Source organism: Neovison vison, chromosome 6, assembly GCF_020171115.1.
Source record: "Neovison vison isolate M4711 chromosome 6, ASM_NN_V1, whole genome shotgun sequence".
Classification (NCBI taxonomy): Eukaryota; Metazoa; Chordata; class Mammalia; order Carnivora; family Mustelidae; genus Neogale; species Neogale vison.
In genome coordinates, this window is record NC_058096.1 from 177,361,041 (window position 1) to 177,384,856 (window position 23,816).

At 46.3% G+C, this 23,816-nt stretch overlaps 1 pseudogene; it reads right to left on the minus strand.

Moving 5' to 3' along the window:
- Positions 1-454: 454 nt before the first annotated feature.
- Positions 455-23,653, minus strand: LOC122910185 (annotated as a pseudogene).
- Between the last annotated feature and the right edge of the window lie 163 nt (positions 23,654-23,816).

The following is a 23,816-nucleotide window of genomic DNA, read 5'->3' on the forward strand; positions in this document are numbered from 1 at the left end:
CCCAAAGAATCTTTTTTCTTCTTGCAGTTTTCTAGTTGGCATTTGGTTGCTAGGTGGGGAGAAAAGCTTCTAGGAGTATAGAAAAAAGGGAAGGGCTACAACCTCAGGGCCATGTCTGGCTCTACCCACATTAAGCTCTGTTGAACCGGGAAAGCCTCCTACTTTCTAGTGCCTGCATGAGGCAGAAAGAAAGATGGCGTAGACATTAGTCTAGCATCCCTACCTCACACCTTTGATGGCCAAGTCCAACTTTGCTTGCAAAGATACTTTCTTTTCCCAAGATGTGGACTTTCAGGAACTCAGAAGATATGTGGAACCACAGATGCCCATCGCACATCTCCAGAAATGCTGATGTGAACAGTGATACATGGCCTTTAAGATTTATTCTGGGGGCCCCTGGGTGGCTCAGTTAAGCATCTTCCTTCAGCTCAGGTCATGAGCCCAGGATCTTGGGATCGAGCCTTGCACTGGGTTCCCTTTTCAGTGGGGAGTCTGCTTCTCCCTCTCTAGCTCCTCGCCCCACTTGTGTGCACGATCTCTCTCTCAAATAAATAAAATCTTAAAAAAAAAAAAAGAATTATTCTGTCTACTGCCTCCCATGATTAATAGGCATGAAATTTAATGCTCCTCCCCACCCAGGGCTCCCTGTTTGTCAGGTCCACAGTAACAGGGGTCCTCATCATTGATATTTTCCTCTCCATCCCCCTCGCCAAGATCCAGTCTGAGATTCACCTGTCCCAGGGTGTAGTGACAAAGGATCTCCCAGCCCTGGTAATTGCTCTTGCTGTGAGATGTGATCCGGGATAGGCATGGGTTGTGAGGCCCAGGGAGGCTCTGGCTGGGATCCCACTTTCAATCTCAGAAACAGAGGACTATTTCCCAGAAAGTTGCTCTCGTTCATGCTCCTTATCTGAGCTCTTGAAACCTTCCACATAGTGAAGCACCCACAAAGGATTCTGATCACGGTGGTTCTTGTTTTGTAGGAATCAGTAGTCCTGTGGCCCATACTGGCAGCCACAGATCCCAGAGCAAGACCACAGGAAGCACAGAATCTTCCTCTCCGACATCACCATGGTGGCCAGACCTGGGCCTTCCGGAGCTTGCCCATTCATGGGCCACCTTCCCGTGTGTGTCATCCTTCATGGCAATAAACAGGTGGAGCACAAGCAGTGCGGTGATGATGGCAAAGACAAAGTAGATGATGCCAAACGTGAAGGGCAAGTTCACCTCATAGTTGGCAGGCCCATCAATGATGGTGAGGAAAAGCTGAAAGGAGCAGCATTGGAATTGTCCCAGATTGACTGGGTCCTGTGTCTGGAAAAGGACATAAATGTTGAGGCAAATCCCAGAATAACAAGGCCACCAGCTGGCAGAAAGGATTCAGGTCTCCAAATACCATCTTTAAGGAGTGCCTGGCTGGTTCAGTCTGTAAAACACGCAACTCTTGACCTCTGAGTTATGCGTCCAAGCCCCATCTTGGGTGTAGAGATTATTTTAAGAAATAAGAGAAAAGAAAAAGCAAAATAAAGCCGAAAGTCATCTTTCTGAATCATGACGGTGAAAGGACAGAGCGTCTGGAATTCTCCAGCAAATCACGTAACACTGCACCAGCCCAGCACAGCAACAGACATGGGCACCATCTCTCCCTTCATGTTAGACAACCCCATCCTCATGTTCACCAGCACCATGCAGGCATAGGTGATGACAATGACGTGGAACAGCCCCCAGAGGACTGTCCCAAATAGCAAGAGACACCAACACTGAAGATGCCCAGGATCTCTAGGAGCAGGATGACCACAGTTCCAAGGACAGTCACCAAATCCCTCACCAGCCAGATTTTAGCCTGGCAAGTCACACAGGCCTCCTGGGTGATTTCTGTTGGAAATTGGTGTTACCTCAGGAACCTGTGCCATTACCAATATGGAACTTGAGGGGGCGGTAGACATAACAGATCATACAAAGGGGGTAAAAGGCACTCAGAACATAGTGGTGCCACTGCCCATATTTCTTCCACTTGAAGCTCACTAGCTGTTTCACTGGGGTCTCTTCTGGGATCTGGTGAGCCCCCTGCTTCTGGGGAAGACAGGAGCTCTCTCCCCAGGAGTTGACCTCTGTGAGGTCACAGAAAGTGGAGGTCAATGGCCCATAATTCCACGGGATGTGCTTTGTTTTCTGCATCAGGTGCTGGAAACTTGCAGTGTTGCCCTCCACTCCAGCCTGCTTGAAGGGGGTGAGACCCTGGTGACTGGGCATGCATGAGGTCCAGGACTGTGGGTGGTCGCTGCACCATCGGAAGACAGCAAGCAGCAGGGTATACATCTGACAGGAAAAGGTTTGGTTGGGATGGAGGATGAGGATGAGCAAGATGGTGTTTTCCAGGGAGTCCTGAACCCACATGCTGGCTCCGTGTTCCATGAGCAGCCTCACAATCTCCTTGCTGCCCACACGGGCTGCCAAGGACAAAGGGTGCTCCCCAAAGTAGATAAGCTTGCAGGGGCTGTGGTGGAAAGCGGTGCCTGTAGCTCTTGCAGAGACGCTGCCCTGTGGGCAACCGGGGCTCACGCCAAGGGCACATTCTGGTTCACGATGGCTGTGTGCCCAGCAGTCCGACCTACAGACGCCTTACCCATGGTGGGCTCCTCGACCAGCTCCCGGGCAGCCTCGGTCAGCACTGTGGCCGCCCTGAGACTGTCCCAGAGGATTGCTGTGTGCCGTGCCATCTCCCCCAGGGCTCCTCCTGTTTCAAGTTGCAGGTTCATTCCAGTAGAAGTTTCTTCAGGAAGCGCAGGTCATTTTCCTTGGCTGCCTGAAGGAGTGGAGACTCTTGAATCCTCTTCCGCGGCAGCCTATGAGCCTTGCCCAGATGCTGACCCCAGTCCCGCTCTCTGACCAGCCGGGAGACCAGGAGTTTCTGGAGTCGGATCCACCCAAGGCAGAGGAGCCCCCATGTCTTTGCCTTTCAGGCACGGATAGGTGACGGAAATGTGGTGAAAGTTGCCTGTCCAGGACTTAGCAGGAGCTGAGGAGGAGGCAGGGTCTGTTTGGGTCGGGACTGAGAGTGAGTGTATCTTCTACATGACTTGTGTATGCAGCTTGCAGTTTGCAGCTGTGGTGTGTGTGTCTGTGTGTGTGCGCACACACGTGTGTGACCATACCCTTACTTTGCGGCAACACATAGTTTCTAGACACCATTGGAATTGTGCATGCTTTCTCTTTCTCGCCTCCCGGCCCCCTCTCTTTACATTCTTTTTCTTATCACTTAGAAACTTGGCAATAAAGATGTTTACAAACTGGAAAAGACAGAGAGCTACCTTTGAATGTCAGCTCCCTTGGCTTTAAATATATCCGCATGTGGATAATTCTGAAATGTACATCTCCAGACAGACCCATCCCAGAACCTCTCTGTATTTATCTGTCAACTTGATACCACCCTCGAGCCTCAGAGAGACATTTCAAAATGAATTTGACTGAAAAGAAATTCTCATTTCCTTGACCCTTCTGCCTCCCGGACTTGTTCTTCGCGTGCTTCCCTATTTCTATAAATAGCACCATCACCCACACAGTAATTCAGGCCCAAACCCTAGGCGTTGGCCCTTTCGTGATCCCTTTCTCACAGGCACGCACGCGCGCGCGCACACACACACACACACACACGCCACCTCACTCTGTCAGCAAATCTTGGTGAAAGACATCTCAAGCCCATTTACTTCTCTCCATCTCCACAGCACCTCCCTCATCCGAGCTGTCACCCTCTTTCGCCTGGGCGGTTGCAATGGCTTTTAACTGGTCTCTGTGCTTTGACCTTTGTGCTTCTCTAAAATCAAATTAGAACAAGTCACTCCATGTATTATTTATTTATTTAAAGGAAATTCTTGGAATTTCTTTTCTCTTTTAAGATGTTATTGATTTATTTGTCAGACAGAGAGAGAAAGCACAAGCAAGGGGGAATGGCAGGCAGAGGGGGAGGCAGACTCCCCGTTGAGGAAGGAGCTGGATGCGGGACTCCATCCTAGGACCCTGGAATTATGACCTGAGCCGAAGGCAGACACTTAACTGGCTGAGCCTACCCAGGTGTCCCAAGTCACTCCCTTCAGAATGAAACTCAAACTCCTGGAGTTCTTGTAGGTCTACAAGACCCTATAAGGTGTGGTCCCTGCTTGCCTGTCTGATTTCACCTCCTAGAACTCTCCTCTGTGGTCACCGATCTGTTGTTCCTCATGGGGCTCCTCAAGTACCCCCAGCCCATTCCTACTTCATGGCCTTTGCGTGATCTCTGGTCTTGACTCAGGGTTTATCAGCACAGAGAGGCCTTCCCTGATGACTTTATCTAAAGTGGCCTTCTCCTTCCAGTCCCTAAGCCATCACACTATTTCTATCCTTCAGAACATGTACCCCAATTGTAAAAGACACGGATGCTGTTTCCTTACTTGTTTCCTAGTTTGGTGTTGGTCTCCCACACTACACCATAAGCTCTTCTTCACCACTGGAATTTGAACTCAAATCAAACCAACTCCTAAGTTCCAGTTCCAAAAGAGAAGAAAAAAATGCATCCATGAGAACTCAAATGTATGAAAGCAAGTTTTCCATTGAAGTTGCCCTCTTGTCTTCCTATCTTCAAAACCCATTTGGCATTCTTGCTCTGAATTTCCTTCAGAACAAAGCTATTCGAACACTTGACTGGGACATGGTTTAAAATGGGCTGTGATACAGAAATGGAAAAGAGCACATTTGGGGCGCCTGGGTGGCTCGGTCGGTTGGGCCACTGCCTTCAGCTCGGGTCATGATCCCAGGGTCCTGGGATCGAGCCCCACATCGGACTCCCTGCTCAATGGGGAGTCTCCTTCTCCCTCTGCCTGCCTCTCTGCCCGCTTGTGCTCTCTGTCTCTCTGAAAAATAAATAATAAATAAAATCTTTAAAAAAAAAGAAAGAAAGAAGGAAAAGAGCACATTTTAGAACAGTATTGATAAAATCCAATTTCTTCAAATTAAAGGCATATGTGAAAATATCTCTCACTTTCCATGAACATAGCCCCATCACACACACATATCTCTTCCATGGATATAGTTTAAGTCTGGAGGGAGGTTCACTAAACTGTTAGTAGTGTTTGCTGCAAGGAGATGAGAATTTTCAAAACCCGCCATTAGTCCTAATAGTTACCTCTGGGAAGTGGGATTTCTAAGGGCAGGAAGAGGAAGGAGCAGGGCTAATATTCAACTGGAATGCACCAAAGGGGGCTTACCCACTGGTCACAGCCAGTGTTCACTCTTACTAGACTATGCTCATGCCATACCATCTTTAGAATGTTTTCACTGATACCCAGAGGAGGTTTTACTTTGTTATATTACACACTTCTATATCATTTAAAATTCAGTACAATACAGAAGCATTGATTCAATTCTCTTACCCCAAGCTTACATCACATATTTGACAAAATCTGTTTCAACCCCCTACTGAGCATCCGCTGTATACCACGTACCAAGTGCTGTGGAAGGTCAGAGATGGATAAAACACAACTCCTGCCCCCAAACCTCACAGTCTGTGCCCAAGAATATCACCAGTCAGCTTGATCACTGACCTTGGTCTCAACAATTTGTTCTGAAAACTGTTGGCTCTTTTCAAAAAACAAAATCTTTTTCAACAAGAAAAACCATAGAAAATTCTCTTGGAGGGGCGGGACAAATAAAATTGTGCCTGCCTCTGAAGATTGTTCCAAGAGAATACCAAAAGCCTTTGGAGAAAAAATAGCCAATAAAATAAGTCTTTGGTCGCCAAAAAGGCTTGGATGAGACTATCATTTATCTGGTATATAAATTCTGGCAGAAAAAAAAAAGTCATTCTCATTTCCTTAAAACTGGAGTTTTTAGTTCTATCATAACCCCTTTTACTTAATACATTTTTGTTGGCTTTACATTGTCTTCACTATACTGAACTGAAACTCATAGAGAGTACAATACCTATAAAACATTTCTTAACATCAGTACATGGCTCTAAATGTCATGTGAGGAAGAAACAAAAGATAGGATTTACAGTACAATAAGCATTTCAATATGAAAGTGCTCAGATGATTCAAGAAGACAGGAGAAGTCAGGTGTTTGCCCCTACTTTTAATGAATACATCAAGATTTGATAAGAGTGAGACTAATGCACAACAGAAAGTGGTTGACCATTTTGCTTTGTACGTGCTACTTCCAAATGAGGGCTAAAGAAGCATACATAAAATTTCCGCACATGATTCAGCCATAAGTAAAGCCTGATGCGATTGCGTGGCATTAATGATTCAGATCCCAAGCATGGTACCGCCATTAATGATGTCATTTTCCAAAATGGCAGACAACTCTTAGTAAAATGGTAGAGGCTTGCGTTCATTTATGCAGTAGTATTCTCGGAAGCTTGGTGGCTATTAAAACGATACCAGTAGGGCGCCTGGGTGGCTCAGTGGGTTAAGCCACTGCCTTCAGCTCAGGTCATGATCTCAGGGTCGTGGGATCGAGCCCCGCAGAGGGCTCTCTGCTCAGCAGGGAGCCTGCTTCCTCCTCTCTCTCTCCGCCTGCCTCTCTGCCTACTTGTGATCTCTCTCTGTCAAATAAATAAATAAAATCTTTAAAAAAAAATTAAAAAAAAAAAAAGACGATACCAGTATTTATGTTTATATGGGAGAAAAAGGGTGAGGATCTATGGTAAGGTAATGAAAAAAGTTCTCACCTGTTGTAAATGTATGGTGGGACATTTCTTTCTTTCTTTTTTTTTTTTTTTTTAAAGTTTATTATTCATTTGAGAGAGAGAGAGAGCGCGCACGGGTTGGGTGGAAGGGCACAGGGAGAGGGAGAAGCAAACTCCCCACTGAGCGGGAAGCCCGACCCAGGGCTCAGGGCTCATCTCAATCCCAGGATCCTGGGCTCATGATCTGAGTCAAAGACCAATGCTTAACAGACTGAGTTCCCCAGGTGTAACTCAGTGGGACATTTCAGATCCTCAGGGGACACAGGACAACTCTTGCCCAACAGGCCTGCCTCGCAGTGGTGCCCCAAACCAGTAGGACATGAGACCTTCCCTATCTCCACCTTCACACCCCTGCAATACCTACAAAAACCAAAATGCCCTCACAAGGAAATATCTCCCGAGGATGGTACTATCCACTTTGAGGAGCACTTCCTTAAAGTTGCAGCTCTTAGGAGAACTTCAGGTCTCTCAGATTTTATGGGGGGGTGATCACTGCAATGCCCATCTGTACTCTACCACCCAGCTGGGAATCCAAGGGGTAGCAACAGAAGAAATGGCATTAGCTTCAGAAAAGAACCATCCTGCCCTTTTGAGGCTTAACCTCAGGCAGTTGGTGAAACTCCAGCTCCAAAGAGCACACAGTACTGGGGAAACTCATAGTGACAGCAGGAAACTAGGCCAACACATGACACGGACAGAGAGGCCCTATGAGACACAATAGGGCATGCGAGAACAGGAAGGTGAGCTGTAGCCACAGGAAAACATAGGGGTGCATGGCAGGATTCCACCCACAAGACAAGGCCCCAGCTGTTGAAGAATCACAGCGTGAGGACACTTTTAGAAATTCAGAGAGAGGCAGAGAGATGAGTAGAGATGATAGAGGGTATTGGTTAAGAATCTGGGCCTTGGGTTTATGCACGTTCAAATCCCAGCCCCTCCGCTGATAAGTGTGACTTTGGGCCATTTGTATTATTTCCCTTTGGATCAGTTTCCTCATCTATAAAATGGGCACTAGTGATAGTCTCTATCACATGGGTTGTTCTGGGCATGAGATGAGATCATAGGTATGGTGCTTAGCATAGTGCCGGGTGGGGTCCATGAGCTGCTCAAGAGTAGGACTCTCTAGATTTTTCCCCTTTCTCCCCAGGAGTGATGCTAAGCAGGCACAGATCACCCGAGTTGTATGCACTGACAGGGAAGGTCTTGTAAGGATGATACAGAGAAAAGGAACCAGGTACTGGAGCTGGGGTAGGAAATGGAGACTTGGTTTCTATATGGGACACAAGATCACAGGCAGCAGTACCGTTCACAAGAGGAAACCAGATCAGCCTCATAGCAAGGCTCCTTAAAACACCTTAAACCAATGCAAGGAAGGCATGGGCGTCAGCACCTGGAGGCTGTGGAACAAATAGATGAAAGCCACACCAGCCCACCATGGTGGGAAGGGAACCGAGGGGCTGGACAGCCACTGGGCACCATGATGCACGAGGAGGAGGTCTCAGCCAGACCCAGGAGAGTACTCTGCTGGCCTACAGACCTGTGGTCCCACAACAGGAAAGGCGGGCCTGCTTTCTCCCCTCTAGGAACTGGACATAGCAAAATGAAACAGGAGCCATACAAAATAAGAGGAAAGTAGGCCAGCCCTGGCTCTTTTCCCTTACCGGCTCCGTATCACGTCACTCTTCCCTTTGTGTTCTGGGCTCCAGCTGCACTGGCCATTTCCTTGTTTCTCGAAAATCTGAAGCTTCCCCACCCACATCCCCACCACCCACTCCTTGCCTGGCTAATTGCTGCTCACCCTTCAGGTCTCGGTTCAAACATCACTTCCTCAGAAAAGCTGTCCCTGAACTCCCAGGCTAGGTGCGGGGCTCTCCCACTCCGTCTCACCCTTATCAGTTCTGGCCTTTTGCCTCTTTACATCTCATGCAATTACAGTTAGCGTTGGTGTAGGATTTGGCTTGGTGTCCCTCTCTCCCACTAGACGGGACACTGCTAGGGTAGATGGGACATGGAGTCCATTACCCCATATCCCCTGCTAGGTAGCCCGGTGCCTGCTACAGGGTTCGCCTCAGTAGATGCCAGTGGAAAAGAAACTGGATGGGAAGAGGGAAGGAACCCCAAAACTCAGAGTTGGGTTACTGGGTTTGTCCTAAAAGATAATCAGATCCATAGACTAACTCCACTCTTCAGAAAAGCAGGCCACCAACATTCCCGACTGAATATTCATTCTGCAGCAACTTCTCACCCTATTTCAAGGCCTCGCTCACAGTGAAGATTGATGTCATCCTCTCTTCTCAGACGCAAATGACTGTGGTTGTAAATACTCAGATTTATTTCCCTCTCCTCCCCGCTGTCCAGCAAGAGACCGTGAGTGATGTTAGGTAGGCCATCCCTTTGATCTTGGTGGTGAGAAAATCTATTGGGTACGAAATTCCGGACCGAAATGAAAGCTGACAAATAGATTTCTCTCCACCTCCTTACATCCTCCACTATGCTCCCCCCAACACCACACGAACCAGCCCTGCCGAGCTAACACCCACCAAACCAGACACCTGAGTACCCGTTTCTGGTTTGTGGGCAAGACATCAGTTTATTTCTAGAGATTTTTGTCAGTGTTTGTTTTTCCTCCTGTATCATCAGTGTTGGGAAGCTCAGATCCTGGCAGGTGCTCACAGGGTACAGACCGAGAATACCTGGCCCTGGAAGTCCAGCTCTCATGGAAGGCGCAGAAATGGCACGAATCGCTAATTATCATCTCCCGTCACTGAGACTCCATTTTGAACTAGCAACTAAACTATTGCACGCTTCACCTATAGGACCCTATCCAATCCTCCCAACAGCTCTATGGGAACAGTTACTTTTATTGCCTCCATTTCACAGATGAGGATAACTGAGGCAAGTTGAAGTAACTTCCCAGACCCACATGACCAGGGAGAGGGGACAGTAGGTGTCAAACTCAGGTCTCTTTGTCCCTGTAGCCTGATCTCTTAAGCGCCACACACACAAACACACATTATTGCCAGAATAATCGCTACTTATACTCATAAATGTTATTGAGTTGTTGAGTACTTCCACAGTTAAATTAGTTCCTTAATGGACGAGCAGTAGCAACAATACCAGTGAGGACAGTGGTAGCTAAGCACTCAATGTATGTTACCTGCTGTTGTTATTGTTATTATATTATTAGCCCGGATTTAAAAATATCATTCTAAAGGGAGGGAGAGGCCATCCCTCTGAAGACTCTTCTCTACTCTTTGGCCTCTGCCCAGAGCCTGGTCCCTGAGGTAGGTGTGTGTGTGACCGGGCCATCTGTCAGTTGAGGTGGCCACGACCCAGTTGCTCAGTTCGTTCCCCCTGGGTCAAGGGTACACCATCACATGGGCCCCAGAAGCACCCATGTGGGATCTGAGAGGCACCCATGAAGGTGGCAAACCCCAGCTTCTATTACCAGTTCCTAGAACTAGGCTGTTTTCCCACGTACAGTCCCGTTATGATTCATACAGAGTGAGAGCTGAATGACAAGTTCAGATCTTTCTTTTTTTAAATATGCTGACCTGAAGAGACCTGGGGAACATGGATGGGGCATGTTTAATAGCAGAAGACTCCTTTAGAAAACGTGGAGTGACTTCAAAGAGAGAAAAAATTTATACACACACACGCACGCACGCGCACATATATATGACTCTCAAAACCAGCTTGTAAAGGCAAACAAAATCCTTTCCTTCATGATTTTTTTAAAAACTATGGTAATTCTCAATTATAAAGAAGCTGGCTACCCAGGTGGTAGCTCACTCAGGAAGGGAGGATGCTAGGATCAGCAGCTCATGTACAGAAGGAAGCAATTCATGCATGGGGGACTGTGGGTGGGGACCATTCAGACCTGGGTTCAAATCCTGACTCCCCTCCTTATTAGCTGGAAAACTTAAGGTAAGCTTTTTAAATTTCTCTGAGCTGATATAAGATAGTCATGTCCATATCCACCTGGTAGACTTCTCATGGGGGTTTAAAAAACACTCAAGTATTTCAAGAGAACAGAGAAAGTAGGGTAGACCAGTGAAGGCCATTAAGCCTGTAGTCAGACCTGGGATAAAATCCCAGTCAACCACCTCCTTATGACTTTGGGTTGGTGGCTTAGCTTCCTTGAGCTTCATTCATGGGAAAGGCATCTACTTCCAAGGGTTGGAGTAAGAATTATGTGCGAAGGTATCAGCAATGTCTTTAACTCAGTGCTTGGCACTTTAAGAAGGCCTCCAAAAAAGGTAGTGCCACTTAATATATATAGGCAGGACCAGACCCTGGGCTGTCTTTATGATCTGCCCAGGTTTGAAGTGAATGGCCCAGGCAGGAGCTGGGCAGCGAGCTATTGGAGCAGGTTATGAGGTCCAACATGGCAGAAAGTCCACTGACATGGACACTTCTCTGCTCTACCCTGAAAGCCCTCCTAAGACCTGCTTGCCCCGTATTTCCACCCCACCAACTGGATTCTTAAGTTTGGGCTCTTAGGACATTTATCAGTGTGGCTATCAGCAAAGGCTGAGGGAAGGGCTGAATTTTAAATTGATGCCACTATTCTTTAGGGAGATGAGGCTAAAAAAATATTTGGTAGTGTAAGAGTCATAAGACATTTTGCCTCGACCCTACAGTAATGGAGAGTTGCTTCAAAGACAGCTTGGCCACACTCCTTTTCTAGGTAAATTTAGTCCTGGATATAGTTGCAGATTAGCACACCTGGTCTTTTCTCCTTCACAAAGTGGGCACTCTTCCTAGTTAAAAAGGGATCTTTAGTTGACGTCAGTGAGGAATTCAGTGAGTAGCCAGTTGGATCATGGAAATCCTATTTGTACCAGGACTGATGGTTGATGAACTTCTTCTGCTTTCCCCAAAGGACTTTTTATAAAACTTATTCTGGGGCGCCTGGGTGGCTCAGTGGGTTAAAGCCTCTGTCTTCAGCTCAGGTCATGATCTCAGGGTCCTGGGATCCAGCCCCGCATCGGGCTCTCTGCTCAGTGGGGAGCCTGCTTCCTCCTCTCTCTCTGCCTGCCTCTCTGCCTACTTGTGATCTGTCTGTCAAATAAATAAAATCTTAAAAAAAAAACAAAACCTTATTCTGACATTCCACTCTGTAAGTGAACTTGATGGATAAACAGGCAGGCCCAGTTTAGACTTTGGAGTCTGATGTATACGTAATGCCACATTTCTTATCTCTGAAACAGGACAAGAAAACCTGTCTCGTAAGTTTAATGTGAAGATTTGGAACAGTTTTCTTTCAACTCCTCATACTCAGGTCTCCTTTCCTGGAGCCTGGGGCAGCAGGCACTTTTAGATTTCTACTCAGCTGTGATTCTGTACTCCTTTAAAACAAGATCCTAGTTTGGTTCGCTCTCCTTTAAGTGGCCAATGTTCTTTGTTTGCGGAGACAGGAGGACTGGCCCCCTAGGTAGTCTTAAGGAATGAATCTTGTTTCATTTAAGCCAGTCCTGATCCTTCTGGCAGACAGGTAGTTTAGACAAGAGCGCATGATATAGTTCTGGCCAAGGAAATGGGGAATAGATATTGCTCGGGAGCCTCTGGGAAGGTTTTCGTTGTTTTTTAAAAAGGGATACAAGACAGGTATGCGTCCCTTTCTACCTCTGAGCATTGTCATCTGTATGCAGTAACTGAAAGAAGGTAGCCATCTTTATTTTTTTTTTTTAAGATTTTTTTCATCTATTGGTCAGAGAAAGAGCAAGCACAAGCAAGGGGAGCAGCAACAGGCAGGTGGAGAAGCAGGCTCCCCACCAAGCAAGGAGCCCGATGCAGGACTCGATCGCAGAACCCTGGGATCATGGCCTGAGCGGAGGGCAGATGCTTAATTGACTGAGCCACCAAGGCGTCCAAAGACAGTCATCTTTAGACCATGAGGAGAGTCATCTTACAAGGTTAAGTCAACAAACTGAGAACAGCAGAGCAGAAAACAAAAGGAACATGGGTGTTGGATGATGATGGTTGCCCAGTGAGTTGCGCAGGGAGTTGCCCAGCAACTCCCTGACATTTGGGTTCCTTGTTACATAAAGTAACAAATCTCATTGTTTTAGCCACCTGTGGACAGTTATTGGCGGTCAAAGGTAAGCCCCACAACAGAGCTACATATCAGGTTATCCCATATGAATAGTTGCTTAAAATTTTAGTTAAATAATTGTTGATGACAAAAGAGAGAATGAAAAAGAAGACAACAGCTTGGGTGAAGCAAAATCAAAGGAAGGTTTTCCATCTATTTCTTTTATTATTTTGAAAATAGGAGACCCCTGAATATATTAATTGTAAGAGAGCAGACTGAGGAAAAATAGGGGAGATTAAAGGTATTTCAGAGATGGAGGTATTATCTTGAATGGTGGAGCCAAACAAGAGGAAATGAGATCAAGAATAAAGAGGACCCCCATACTGAAAGAAGCAAGAGAAATTAGCACCGATTTGGGGGTTATTGGTTGCTGCCACCCAATCTAGGCTTTCCTAACAGATACAAACTGATACATTCAAACAAAAGAGTAGAGATTCTGACAGAGAAGGTGACAGGAGGTATACAGATTTACCAACAAAAGGTTAACCTTTGTGCTGTGAAAAGTCTGATTCATTTCTAAATAATTCAGTCTAAGACCAGACTATTATACAGAATTCTTATCCCCTGCCCACAGTGCCTTTAAGAATCATGCCTCATCCCTCGGTGGAACTAGATAGAAAAGCCACACTAGAGATTAAATGAAACAAAGGGCTAGACCATGTGGGGAGAAGCATGGGAGCCATGATCTGAATGGAAGTAGGGAGCCTGGAAGATGGAGATAAGAAAAGGAAAGTTTCAGAGAGGTCCCTTTGGGCTCCTGGAGTGTTGAGACCCAAGACCTACTTAAGTGGCTGGACATGGATTGACTAGAGTAGACAGCTTGCCCCTAAATTTCTCTGTCCTCACTTAGAACTATCCATCCAAGGGCGCCTGGGTGGCTCAATTGGTTAAGCGTCTGCCTTCGGCTCAGGTCACCATCCCAGGGTCCTGGGACTGAGTCCCACATCAGGCTCCCTGTTCAGCAGGGAACCTGCTTCGATCCCCGCCCCTTCCCCCTGCTCGTGCTCTCTCTCACTAGCTGTATTTCACACAAAAATAAATAAATAAGTAAATCTTAAAAAAAAAAGGAAAAAAAAAAAAAACCAAAAACTAGCCCCTTAAACACAAAGCAGACAAATCCTCTCAGTCACAATGTATAAAGTTTGGCTAAGAGTAAGTCCCTTCATTTACAAACAATGTATCAGTTTGCTAGGGCTGCCATAACAAAATGTTACCTCTGGGTGGCTTAAACAATGGATCTTTATTTTCTCAGAATCCTGAAGGCTGAAAGTTCAAAATCGATGTGCTAGCAGGGTTGGCTTAGTGGGAGGCCTCTTATTTTTGCTTGTAGTTGGTCACCTTCTCTCTGTGGGTGACACGGTCTCCCCTCTGAGTTTGTCTGTACTGTAACCCCCTCTCCTTATAAGACCATCAGTCATTTTGGGTGACAGCCCACCCATACGACATCATTTTGCCTTAATCGCCTCTTTAAAGGCTCTATCTCTGTATACAGTCATATTCTGAGTTACTAAGGGTTGGGACTTCACTCTACGAATTCAGGGGCTGGGGGTGGGCGGACACAAGTCAGCCCAGAAGAGATGGTAAACGTCTTTCCTTTCCACAATAATGGTAATAATTCAAAAATTATATATGTCAGGTGCCTGGCACTCAGTCATTCCAGTAAAAGGTAATTATTAGTACTGCCGGGTTGTGTGAGCCTCTACAGGTTCATAAATTCCCCGAGGCCAGGCACTATGTTCTTGTGCGTCTTTGTGACCTCTGCAGTCCAACATTGTATCATATACGTGGCACTCAAAAAATACAGTGCAGTGGGTAAGAGCATGGACTTTTAAAAAATTAAATTAAATTTATTTATTAGAGAGAGAGATAGAGAGCATGAGTGTGGGCAGAGGGAGAAGACTCTCTGAGCAGGGAACCCAACACAGGACTCGACCCCAGCATTCCAGATTCATGACCTAAGCCAAAAGGAGACGCTTGACTGAGACACCAAAGCACCCTAGAGCACCAGCTTTTTTTTTTTTTTTTTAAGATTTTATTTATTTATTTGACAGACAGAGATCACAAGTAGACAGAGAGGCAGACAGGGGGAGGGGGGAAGCAGGCTCCCTGCTGAGCAGAGAGCCCGATGTGAGGCTTGATCCCAGGACCCTGAGATCATGACCTGAGCCAAAGGCAGAGGCTTTAACCCACTGAGCCATCCAGGCGCCCCTAGAGCACCAGCTTTATTTTTTTTTTTAAAGATTTTATTTATTTATTTGAGAGAGAAACAGTGAGAGAGAGCATGAGCGAGGAGAAGGTCAGAGAGCGAAGCAGACTCCCCATGGAGCTGGGAGCCTGATGTGGGACTCGATCCCGGGACTCCAGGATCACGCCCTGAGCCGAAGGCAGTCGTCCAACCAACTGCGCCACCCAGGCGTCCCAAGCACCAGCTTTAAAGCCAAGTACCCTGAAGCTCAAATTGTGACTTTGTCATGTAGTGTAACTTCAGGCAAAGCACTGAAATTGTCTATGACTGTGTGTCCTCCTCGGTATAGAAGGTTCGTAGTGTCTATCTGCATTAGTTTCCTCTGGCTGCTGCAACCAGTTACTCCACATTTAGTGACTTAAACAACACAAATGCATTACCTTCCAGTTGTGGAAGTTGGAAGTTCAAAATTAGTCTCCCAAACCAAGGTGTCTGCAGTGCTCTGTTCCTTCTGGAGGCTCTAAGGGAGAATCTGTTTTCTCACCTTGAGAGGACACCTGCATACCTGGATGCATGACACCTTTTCATCTTTAAATCTAGTACCTGCATCATCCCAGGCCTCTGCTCTTGTCATTACCTCTCCTTCTCTGACTCTCCCATCTCCCTCTGTCCCATATAAGGACCCTTGCAACTATAGTGGGATTACCCAAGATAAACTCCCATTTCAATGCCAGATGATTAGCAACCTTAATTCCATCTGCAACCTTACCACCTCTTTGCCATATAACTTAACATATTCAGAGGCTCTAAGGAGTAGGATATGGAAAAAATTGGGGGGATCATTGTTTTGCCTACTGTATTACCCCTCAGAATTGTGAAGTCCAAATGAAATAATATATAAAGTGATTAGGACTGTGTTTGGCACTGTGAGTAATCAATAAATGCTGTTCTTTGCTTTTTAAGACCTCATTGAAGGTCATTGCCATTTGGGAAAACATGGCCTGGTGCAAATGAGTTACTTTGAAATTTAGGCAGGATTTGTTTTGATGTAGTGGTGCTGGGATCTCAGTACCCTCCAAAAAAAAAAAAATTTTATAAATCATCAAAGCCAACTCTCTAATTTTACCAAAGAACTCACTGAGGCCTGAAGATGTCTCTGCCCCTCCTCTCACTGGTGCGCTCTCTCTCTCTCAAATTAAAAAAAAAGAAAAAAAGAAAAAAAAATCTTAAAAAAAAAGAAAGAGAGAGAGAGAGAAGCATAATGAGATCATCTGGACCCCCTCAAAAAGCCAAACACCTAGAGACACTTATTCATAAGGGCCAAAATAAATCTTTCTATTTTGCTTAAACCAGTTTCATCTGAGTATCTACAACTTGTACCTAAAAGAGTCTTTGTTTCTTTTCTTTTTTTTTTTTTTTTTAAGAAAGATAGAGAATGGGTGCAGAGGGGCAGCGGGAGAAGAAGAGAAAATCTTAAAACAGGCTCCATGCCAGCACAGAGCTCGCTGGGGCAGGTGAGGTCAGGAGGGTGTTGGGAGCGGGGGAGGGGTTGTTGGAGGAGCCGGGTGTTGGGAGCTAAAATCAAGATTTGGACACTTAACTAATCAAACCACCCAGGTGTCCTTTTAAATTTTTAATAGAATATAGGTGATATGTAATATTATATTAGTTTCAGGTATACAACATAGTGATTTGACAATTACATATATTACGAAATGCTCACCTGTCACCCTACAATTATTACTTTATTATTGACAATATTACCTAAACTGTACTTATTTATCATATAACTTTAAGTTTGTATTTCTTAACCCCCTTCACCTATTTTGCCTATCCCTCACCCCCTCCCTAATATAGCCGTTATCAGTGTAAAGCCTTATATTTTTTTAAAGATTTTATTTATTTATTTGACAGACAGAGATCACAAGTAGGCAGAGAGGCAGGCAGAGAGAAAGGGCAGAGGCCTTTCTCAGAGGACCATTCTGGGCCTCGATCCCAGGACCCTGGGATCATGACCCAGGCTGAGGGCAGAGGCTTTGACCCACTAAGCCACCCAGGTGCCCCATAAAGCCTTATTTTTTAATTTAATCTTTAATGGAAAAAGACTTAAAAATTGGAAAGTTTCAGTTCTTTGTAAGTGATTTATGAAACAATACTGAAAGAATTTAGGGAACCATTTATTTTTAAAACTTTAAGTGAGGTAATCCTTGGCAAATTAAAGAACTATGCTTTGATGTGACTAAAGTCTCCTAAACTATGTAACCTGGGAATATGAGTGTGCGTTCAGTTATTCTAGAAGTATTTACTGTGCACTTCCCAGGGAAGCCATCAAGATTCATTCCCTTTTTTACACGAGTAATTTATGTTCCCTGTAGCAATTTAGAAAATACAGACACAAAGAAAATAAACAAAAATTTTGCATCATTCAACCATACAAAGAGTTACTATTACTATTGTGGGGTACAGTGACCTGGACTTTTTTCTCTGCACAGCTAATAATGACTATTATTGATTGAGTGTCTCAGCCAAGCTAAACATTAGGTTCAGTGCTGTCTGTGGACCATTATTTCCTGTATCCTCACATTAATTCGGTGGAGCAGTGACTTTCATTATCGTGATTTTATAGTTTGAGGAACTGAGACACTACGAAGTTGAGGAACTTGCCCTGGATCACACAGCTAGTACACGGCAGTGCTTCGTTGAATGAAATAGTCTTTTATTATTTGAATACAAAAAATAGGATCGAAGTCTTCTGTATCTTGCTTTCTTTTTTTTTTTTTTTTTAAAGATTTTATTTATTTATTTGACAGAGAGAAATCACAAGTAGGCAGAGAGGCAGGCAGAGAGAGAGAGAGGAGGAAGCAGGCTCCCTGCTGAGCAGAGAGCCCGATGCGGGACTCGATCCCAGGACCCTGAGATCATGACCTGAGCCGAAGGCAGCGACTTAACCCACTGAGCCACCCAGGCGCCCCTGTATCTTGCTTTCTTTGCTCAAAAACATAAATCAGAGATATTGCCATATAATAAACCTATCACTTCATTTTTAAACACTGCAGTGTTTTAGAACAGATGAACTTCAAGTCACTCAACCAAATGCTACCTTGGACTTCAGGCTGGTTCTAATTTTCCCCCAGCTGCGGTGCCCATAGTCCAGGATAGGCCTGGTGGTTTCCACAAAGTGTCCTTTACCAACTAGAAATACACAGCCCCTCATAACCTGCCGCTCACTGTCCCTAAACCATGAGCTCCATCCTCTAGCCACCCTGATGGGCTGGCCCTTTCCTGATAAGGCTTGACCTTTCACATGACCACATCTTTAAACAAAGTGCTTCTTCTGTTCTTGCCAGGGATTCCCAGTCCTCAGATGTCGCCTGTCCGATTTCTTGATTCCCAGCCTGGTGCTTTATCACCTGGGCTGGCCTCTCGGGACACCTACAAGATAAATAGAGAAAGGCCATACCACTGCTGTGCCTAGCGCATTATACCCTCATGGTTCTCAGATGTGTTTCTAGAGTGCGCAGCATTTCTTATCCATCTTGGAAACCCCAATGCCTACCAGTGTGCCTGGCACACAGTTCAGTAATTCCTTGCTGAATTAAAGGAAACTGAATTAGGATAGAACCAGAGGGCATAATGCTAAGTGAAGTAAGTCAACCGGGGAAAAACAATGATCATGATCTCACTCATAGGTGGAATTTAAGAAACTGTAAAACAGAGGATCGTAGGGGAAGAGAGGAAAAAATAAAACAAAAGGAAATCAGAGAGGGAGATAAACCATTAGAGACTCTTTTTTTTTTTTTTAAGATTATTTATTTATTTATTTGACAGAGAGAGATGACAAGCAGGCAGAGAGGAAGGCAGGGAGAGAGGAGGAAGCAGGCTCCCCGCTGAGCAGAGAGCCCGACGGGGGGGGGGGGGGGGGGGGGGGGGGGGGGCTCTATCCCAGGACCTTGAGACCACGACCCGAGCCGAAGGCAGCAGCTCAACCCACTGAGCCACTCAGGCGCCCCCATTAGAGACTCTTAATCACAGGAAACAAATTGAGGGTTGCTGGAGGGGAGGAGATGGGAGGAATGGGGTAACTGGGTGTTGGGCGTTCAGGAGGGCACATGATGAAATGAGCACCGGGTATTGTGTGAGACTGCTGAATCACTGACCTCTACCTCTGAAACCAGGAATACATTATGTTAATTAATTGAATTTAAATTTTTTTAAAAAGGAAACTGAATTATTAACAAAGGCAACCACAGCAGTGGCAATAGCTATTTTCTATCGAGCATTGACTCTGCTCTAAGCTCTATGGCTAATTGCCTTAGGTGTGTTACTTCAGTTAACACACATCTATATAAAGCAGTACTCTTACTGTCTCTTTTCCTGGATGAGGAAAACTGAATCTTTGAGAGGTCAATTAATTCTCCCAAGGTCACCCAACTAATAAATAAAAGAACTACGATTTGAGTCCAGTCCAGGTGCGGAGCCCATGCCCTTAATCATCACAGTCGAAGCCTCCTGCGACACTACGACCTGTATCCATCCTTTGAACAAATATTGACTGAGCACCTGCCCTTAGCTGGCCCTGGACACCCAGCAAGACACACACAGTCCTCATCTTCCAGAAACTGACAATCTAAAGAATCAAATCAGATCTGAGTAAGGTTCAGAATTGCCTGCAGTGCATGTTGAAAGGACAGATTTCCTAGCTCTGGCGATTCTGATTCTGGGGGTAAAGCCCCGAAATCTGTATTTACATAAGGTCCCAGGCAGGACTGACTTTCAGCCAGTAGGCACTGGCATGGCCCCACTGGATGTTAAAACATTGACGTTATTTCCGAACCGGTCGGTAAACATACATTGCTCCCAGACGCCCTGAGTGTAGATGACCAACTGTCCCGGGTTTGCCTGGGAATGTTCCAGTTTCAGCAGTGAAATTCTGACATCTGGGGAAAGCACAACAGTTGTTTACCACATCTGAGTATCCCCCTATCCCTCCAGTTAACCCTGATCTTTCCCAGATCTGCCATGGTTCAGAGATTATGGGGTTAAAGCCTGGCACAGATGGGCCTCTCTGATTATAAGAGCCTCAGTTCTGAAGTCCTTGCCTTTTCTGGTGTTAAAGGTTTGTTTTTTTTTTTCTCCAATTTATTTATTTTCAGAAAAACAGTATTCATTATTTTTTCACCACACCCAGTGCTCCATGCAAGCCGTGCCCTCTATAATACCCACCACCTGGTACCCCAACCTCCCCCCCCCCCGCCACTTCAAACCCCTCAGATTGTTTTTCAGAGTCCATAGTCTCTCATGGTTCATCTCCCCTTCCAATTTACCCAAAAGCACATACCCTCCCCAATGTCCATAACCCCCTTTCTCCCAACCCCCCCTCCCCCCAGCAACCCACAGTTTGTTTCGTGAGATTAAGAGTCACTTATGGTTTGTCTCCCTCCCTATCCCATCTTGTTTCATGGATTCTTCTCCTACCCACTTAAGCCCCCATGTTGCATCACCACTTCCTCATATCAGGGAGATCATATTGGTGTTAAAGGTTTTGAATATCACCTCTGACCCAAGAGATTCTGATGCAGATGGCCTGCAGACCCCTCCATGAGAAATATTAGTCCAGTTGCCTGATGCCAGAGCAGGCATTGAGAAGATTTTTTTTTTTAAATGTAATGCTAGAGGGTGCCTGGGTGGCTAAGTGGGTTGAGCCTCTGCCTTCAGCTCAGGTCATGATCCCAGGGTCCTGGGATCGAGCCTTGCATCTGGGCTCTCTGCTCAGCGGGGAGCCTGCTTCTCCCTCTCTCTCTCTCTGCCTGTCTCTCTGCCTACTTGTGATCTCTGTCTGTCAAATAAATAAATAAATAAAAATGTAATGCTAGAAACATTTCTATGATGCTTAATATGGGCCAGGAACCCTAAGAACTCCACACAAAGTAACTCATTTAATCCTCACTACAATACTAAGGAGATACAGTTACTATGCCCATTTTATAGATGTAGTAACTGAGGCCCAAGATCACTTAGCTACTGAGGGGGCAGAACAGGATTCGAATCCAGCTTGACTCCAGAGTCTGTCCGGCACACAAGCCAAGACACGCCCTTCCGTTGGGCAGACCTAGACTCATGGTTACAGCCAAAGCCTCAGACGACTCTGTCCCTCAGCGACACAGCGGGAGATCTGGTTATCTTGCTCAGAGCCGCGAGGGTCTAGATCTGAGCCAGGGAGACACTGTGCAAAGGCTCGGGGCCGGAAGACAACACTGAGCTCTCCCTTCTGATAACTGGCTCCCGGAGGAGCTGTTTTCCGTCCTCACAGGGGCTCTCCTCACATGGCAGCAAACTCTGAATATCAACCATATTTAGGAGCGAGGGATTGAAGCATATGTCAGAGCCAGAGAGAGGAACCAAGTGACAGCCTTCTCCTGGGAAGGAGTGTGAGTTTTTTACAGGCAAGGCTGCTTTTTTCAGTGAACTTCTCCTCTTCATTTTGGAGTCCACCTGTTACCAGACCAGATGGCCCCCCGCTAGCCTTTTCTTTTACAGGCTTCAAATAAAATGCAGCACTCTCTGGGCTGTAACCAGATTCCACCCACTGACACTAGCTCCCTCTTTACCCAGGTGCTCTTAAAGTCACAAAATTTGACACCTACACAAGATGACATTCACGACTGGGAAGAGGGGGCCCGAGTGGGTGCTCAGACTTTCATGGAGCCCTTCGGTAGACACTCGCTGGGCTCTCCTGGCGCACCGAGCCGCAGGCTGGGTTTGCGGGCATGGAGGAGAGGGGCAGCAATGGCCTCTGCCCCTCACGGAGCTTACAGTCCTGTGGCCACTGAAATGGGATCGTTGCACTCATGGCGTCTGCCAGAGGAGTGTGACCTACTGGCAATCGGGGAGGCCTTCACCTAAAGGGGATGCAGGAAAGCTTTGGCCACCATGAAAAAGGCTCAGAACGGGTGGAGGAAACAGATTAATTCCGAACACAAGGGTCTGTGTTGGCAACAAAGCCTGAAAGCTGGGACAAGGATACAGAGCAGCTGCGGAGGAAGGCAGGCGTGCTGGAACTCGCTGGCCTTCGTGAGACACGTGGCCGTCCTCCTGAGGGTACAGCAGCATTCCAAACAGCACAATGACCCGGAGAGAGATCTGCATTTTTAGAAGATCCTTTTGACCTATGGCTCATCAGTAGCACAGGCAGAGCTGGGCCTTGAATTCAAGTCTCTCTGGCTCCCTGTCCGGCATTCTATCTCACCAGCCCAGATGGTGAGCCCCGGTCTTAGCATGTGTGTTGGAGGAAACTCATTCCGAGTATGTCCAAACCCTTGACGAAAGTCTGCATTTTCTGTGTTGTCAGAGTGAAGGAGAGCTCGAAGGGCAGGCCCGCAGGGACGGCCTGAGCAACCCCGCAGCTCCCTTACTTCTAAGCTGTGTGGTCTTGAGAAAGTTCATTAACTCCCTGGGCCTCCGTTTCTCATTTGTAAAATGAAAATAAAAATCTAGTTCAGATCACCCTTGTGACCCTTTAAAACAGTAAGGCATGTAATGTGTTTGATCTAAAAATCAATACTCAGTTCATAGGAACTCTTCTAATTGGAGCTCCCTTCTCTGAGGGGGAGTCGGCAGTTTTTCCCAAAGTTTTCTGCACATGTTCTCTTACTGCCTGCCAAGAGGAAAGGCCCCACTGTGTTTTGTCTTCTCGGAGGGCCTTCCTTAGTCCGTGAAGGCTCATCCCTGCCCTGGCTATCGGAGTAACCCAGACCTGGCCAACCATAATACTCGAACCCCATCAAGGGCTGGGCTATGGATTCCCAGATGGCCAATGATAACCATGGCCTGGGAAACACATATAGATGCTGTGAGCTGTTCCTTCCTCACAGTTGAGGACGCCGGCAGCCATGTTCACCAGAGGTCAACGCCCTGGGAGAAATTAGAAAATCAGATCTGAGAGTCAGATGAACAGAGAGGGAGTTCGGGCAGCACAGCATTGTTGGGTCTAGCCCCTGAGGTCACGGTTGTCACAGCTCTTTTTGTTTTGGGTTTTTTTTTTTTTTTTTTTTGAATCAATTCTGTGAACTACCTCAACAGCGCTGCAAGTTTCTCAAGTCACTAAATCCCCATCTCGCTTTAGCAAAGTTGGGAGGAGTTTTGACACTTGCAACCAAAAGAGTTCTGACAAGTTGTCTCTTTGCCAGGGTCACAGGCAATTATGAATCATCAACTTAGATGTCTTTAAAGAGACCTCAAAAGGTCATCCCGGACAGCAGGCTGACAAACAAACAAGCAAAAAAAAAAAAAAAAAAAAAAAAAGCTCTGGTTTTCAGTAGCAAGATCTTCTTTTCAATCTTCAGGAACCCAAATATATAAAACCGATGAAAGAGGAAGTGCTTGTGTAGCTGCAAGAATGTGGGGGCCCCTCAGCCCCGCCTGCCATCTCTGATTCTGTCCACCTCCCTTGCATCCAGTTGAAAACAACTATCTGGTCCAACTTCCCACATCAGGAATCACCTTGACCGCATCTTTGACACCCGGTCCTCAAGCCGCCACTGAACACGTCCACAGCCGGCAGCTGAGGACGGCTCGAGGCGGTCCACTTCCTTTTGCAGACTTCTCTGATAGCAACATGGTTCCTCATCACCTCCTGGTAACACTCACCCATGGGTCTGAGTCCTTTGGGCTGAAACAGGCTAATTAAATACACCTTTCCTGTGGCAGCCCTTCCTGAAAGACAATTTTCATGTCCCACTTAGCTCCTGGCTTATGCAGCCTTCGTTCCTTCCGACTGTTCTTCGTGGGACCTCATGTCCAGCTGGTGAGATGCC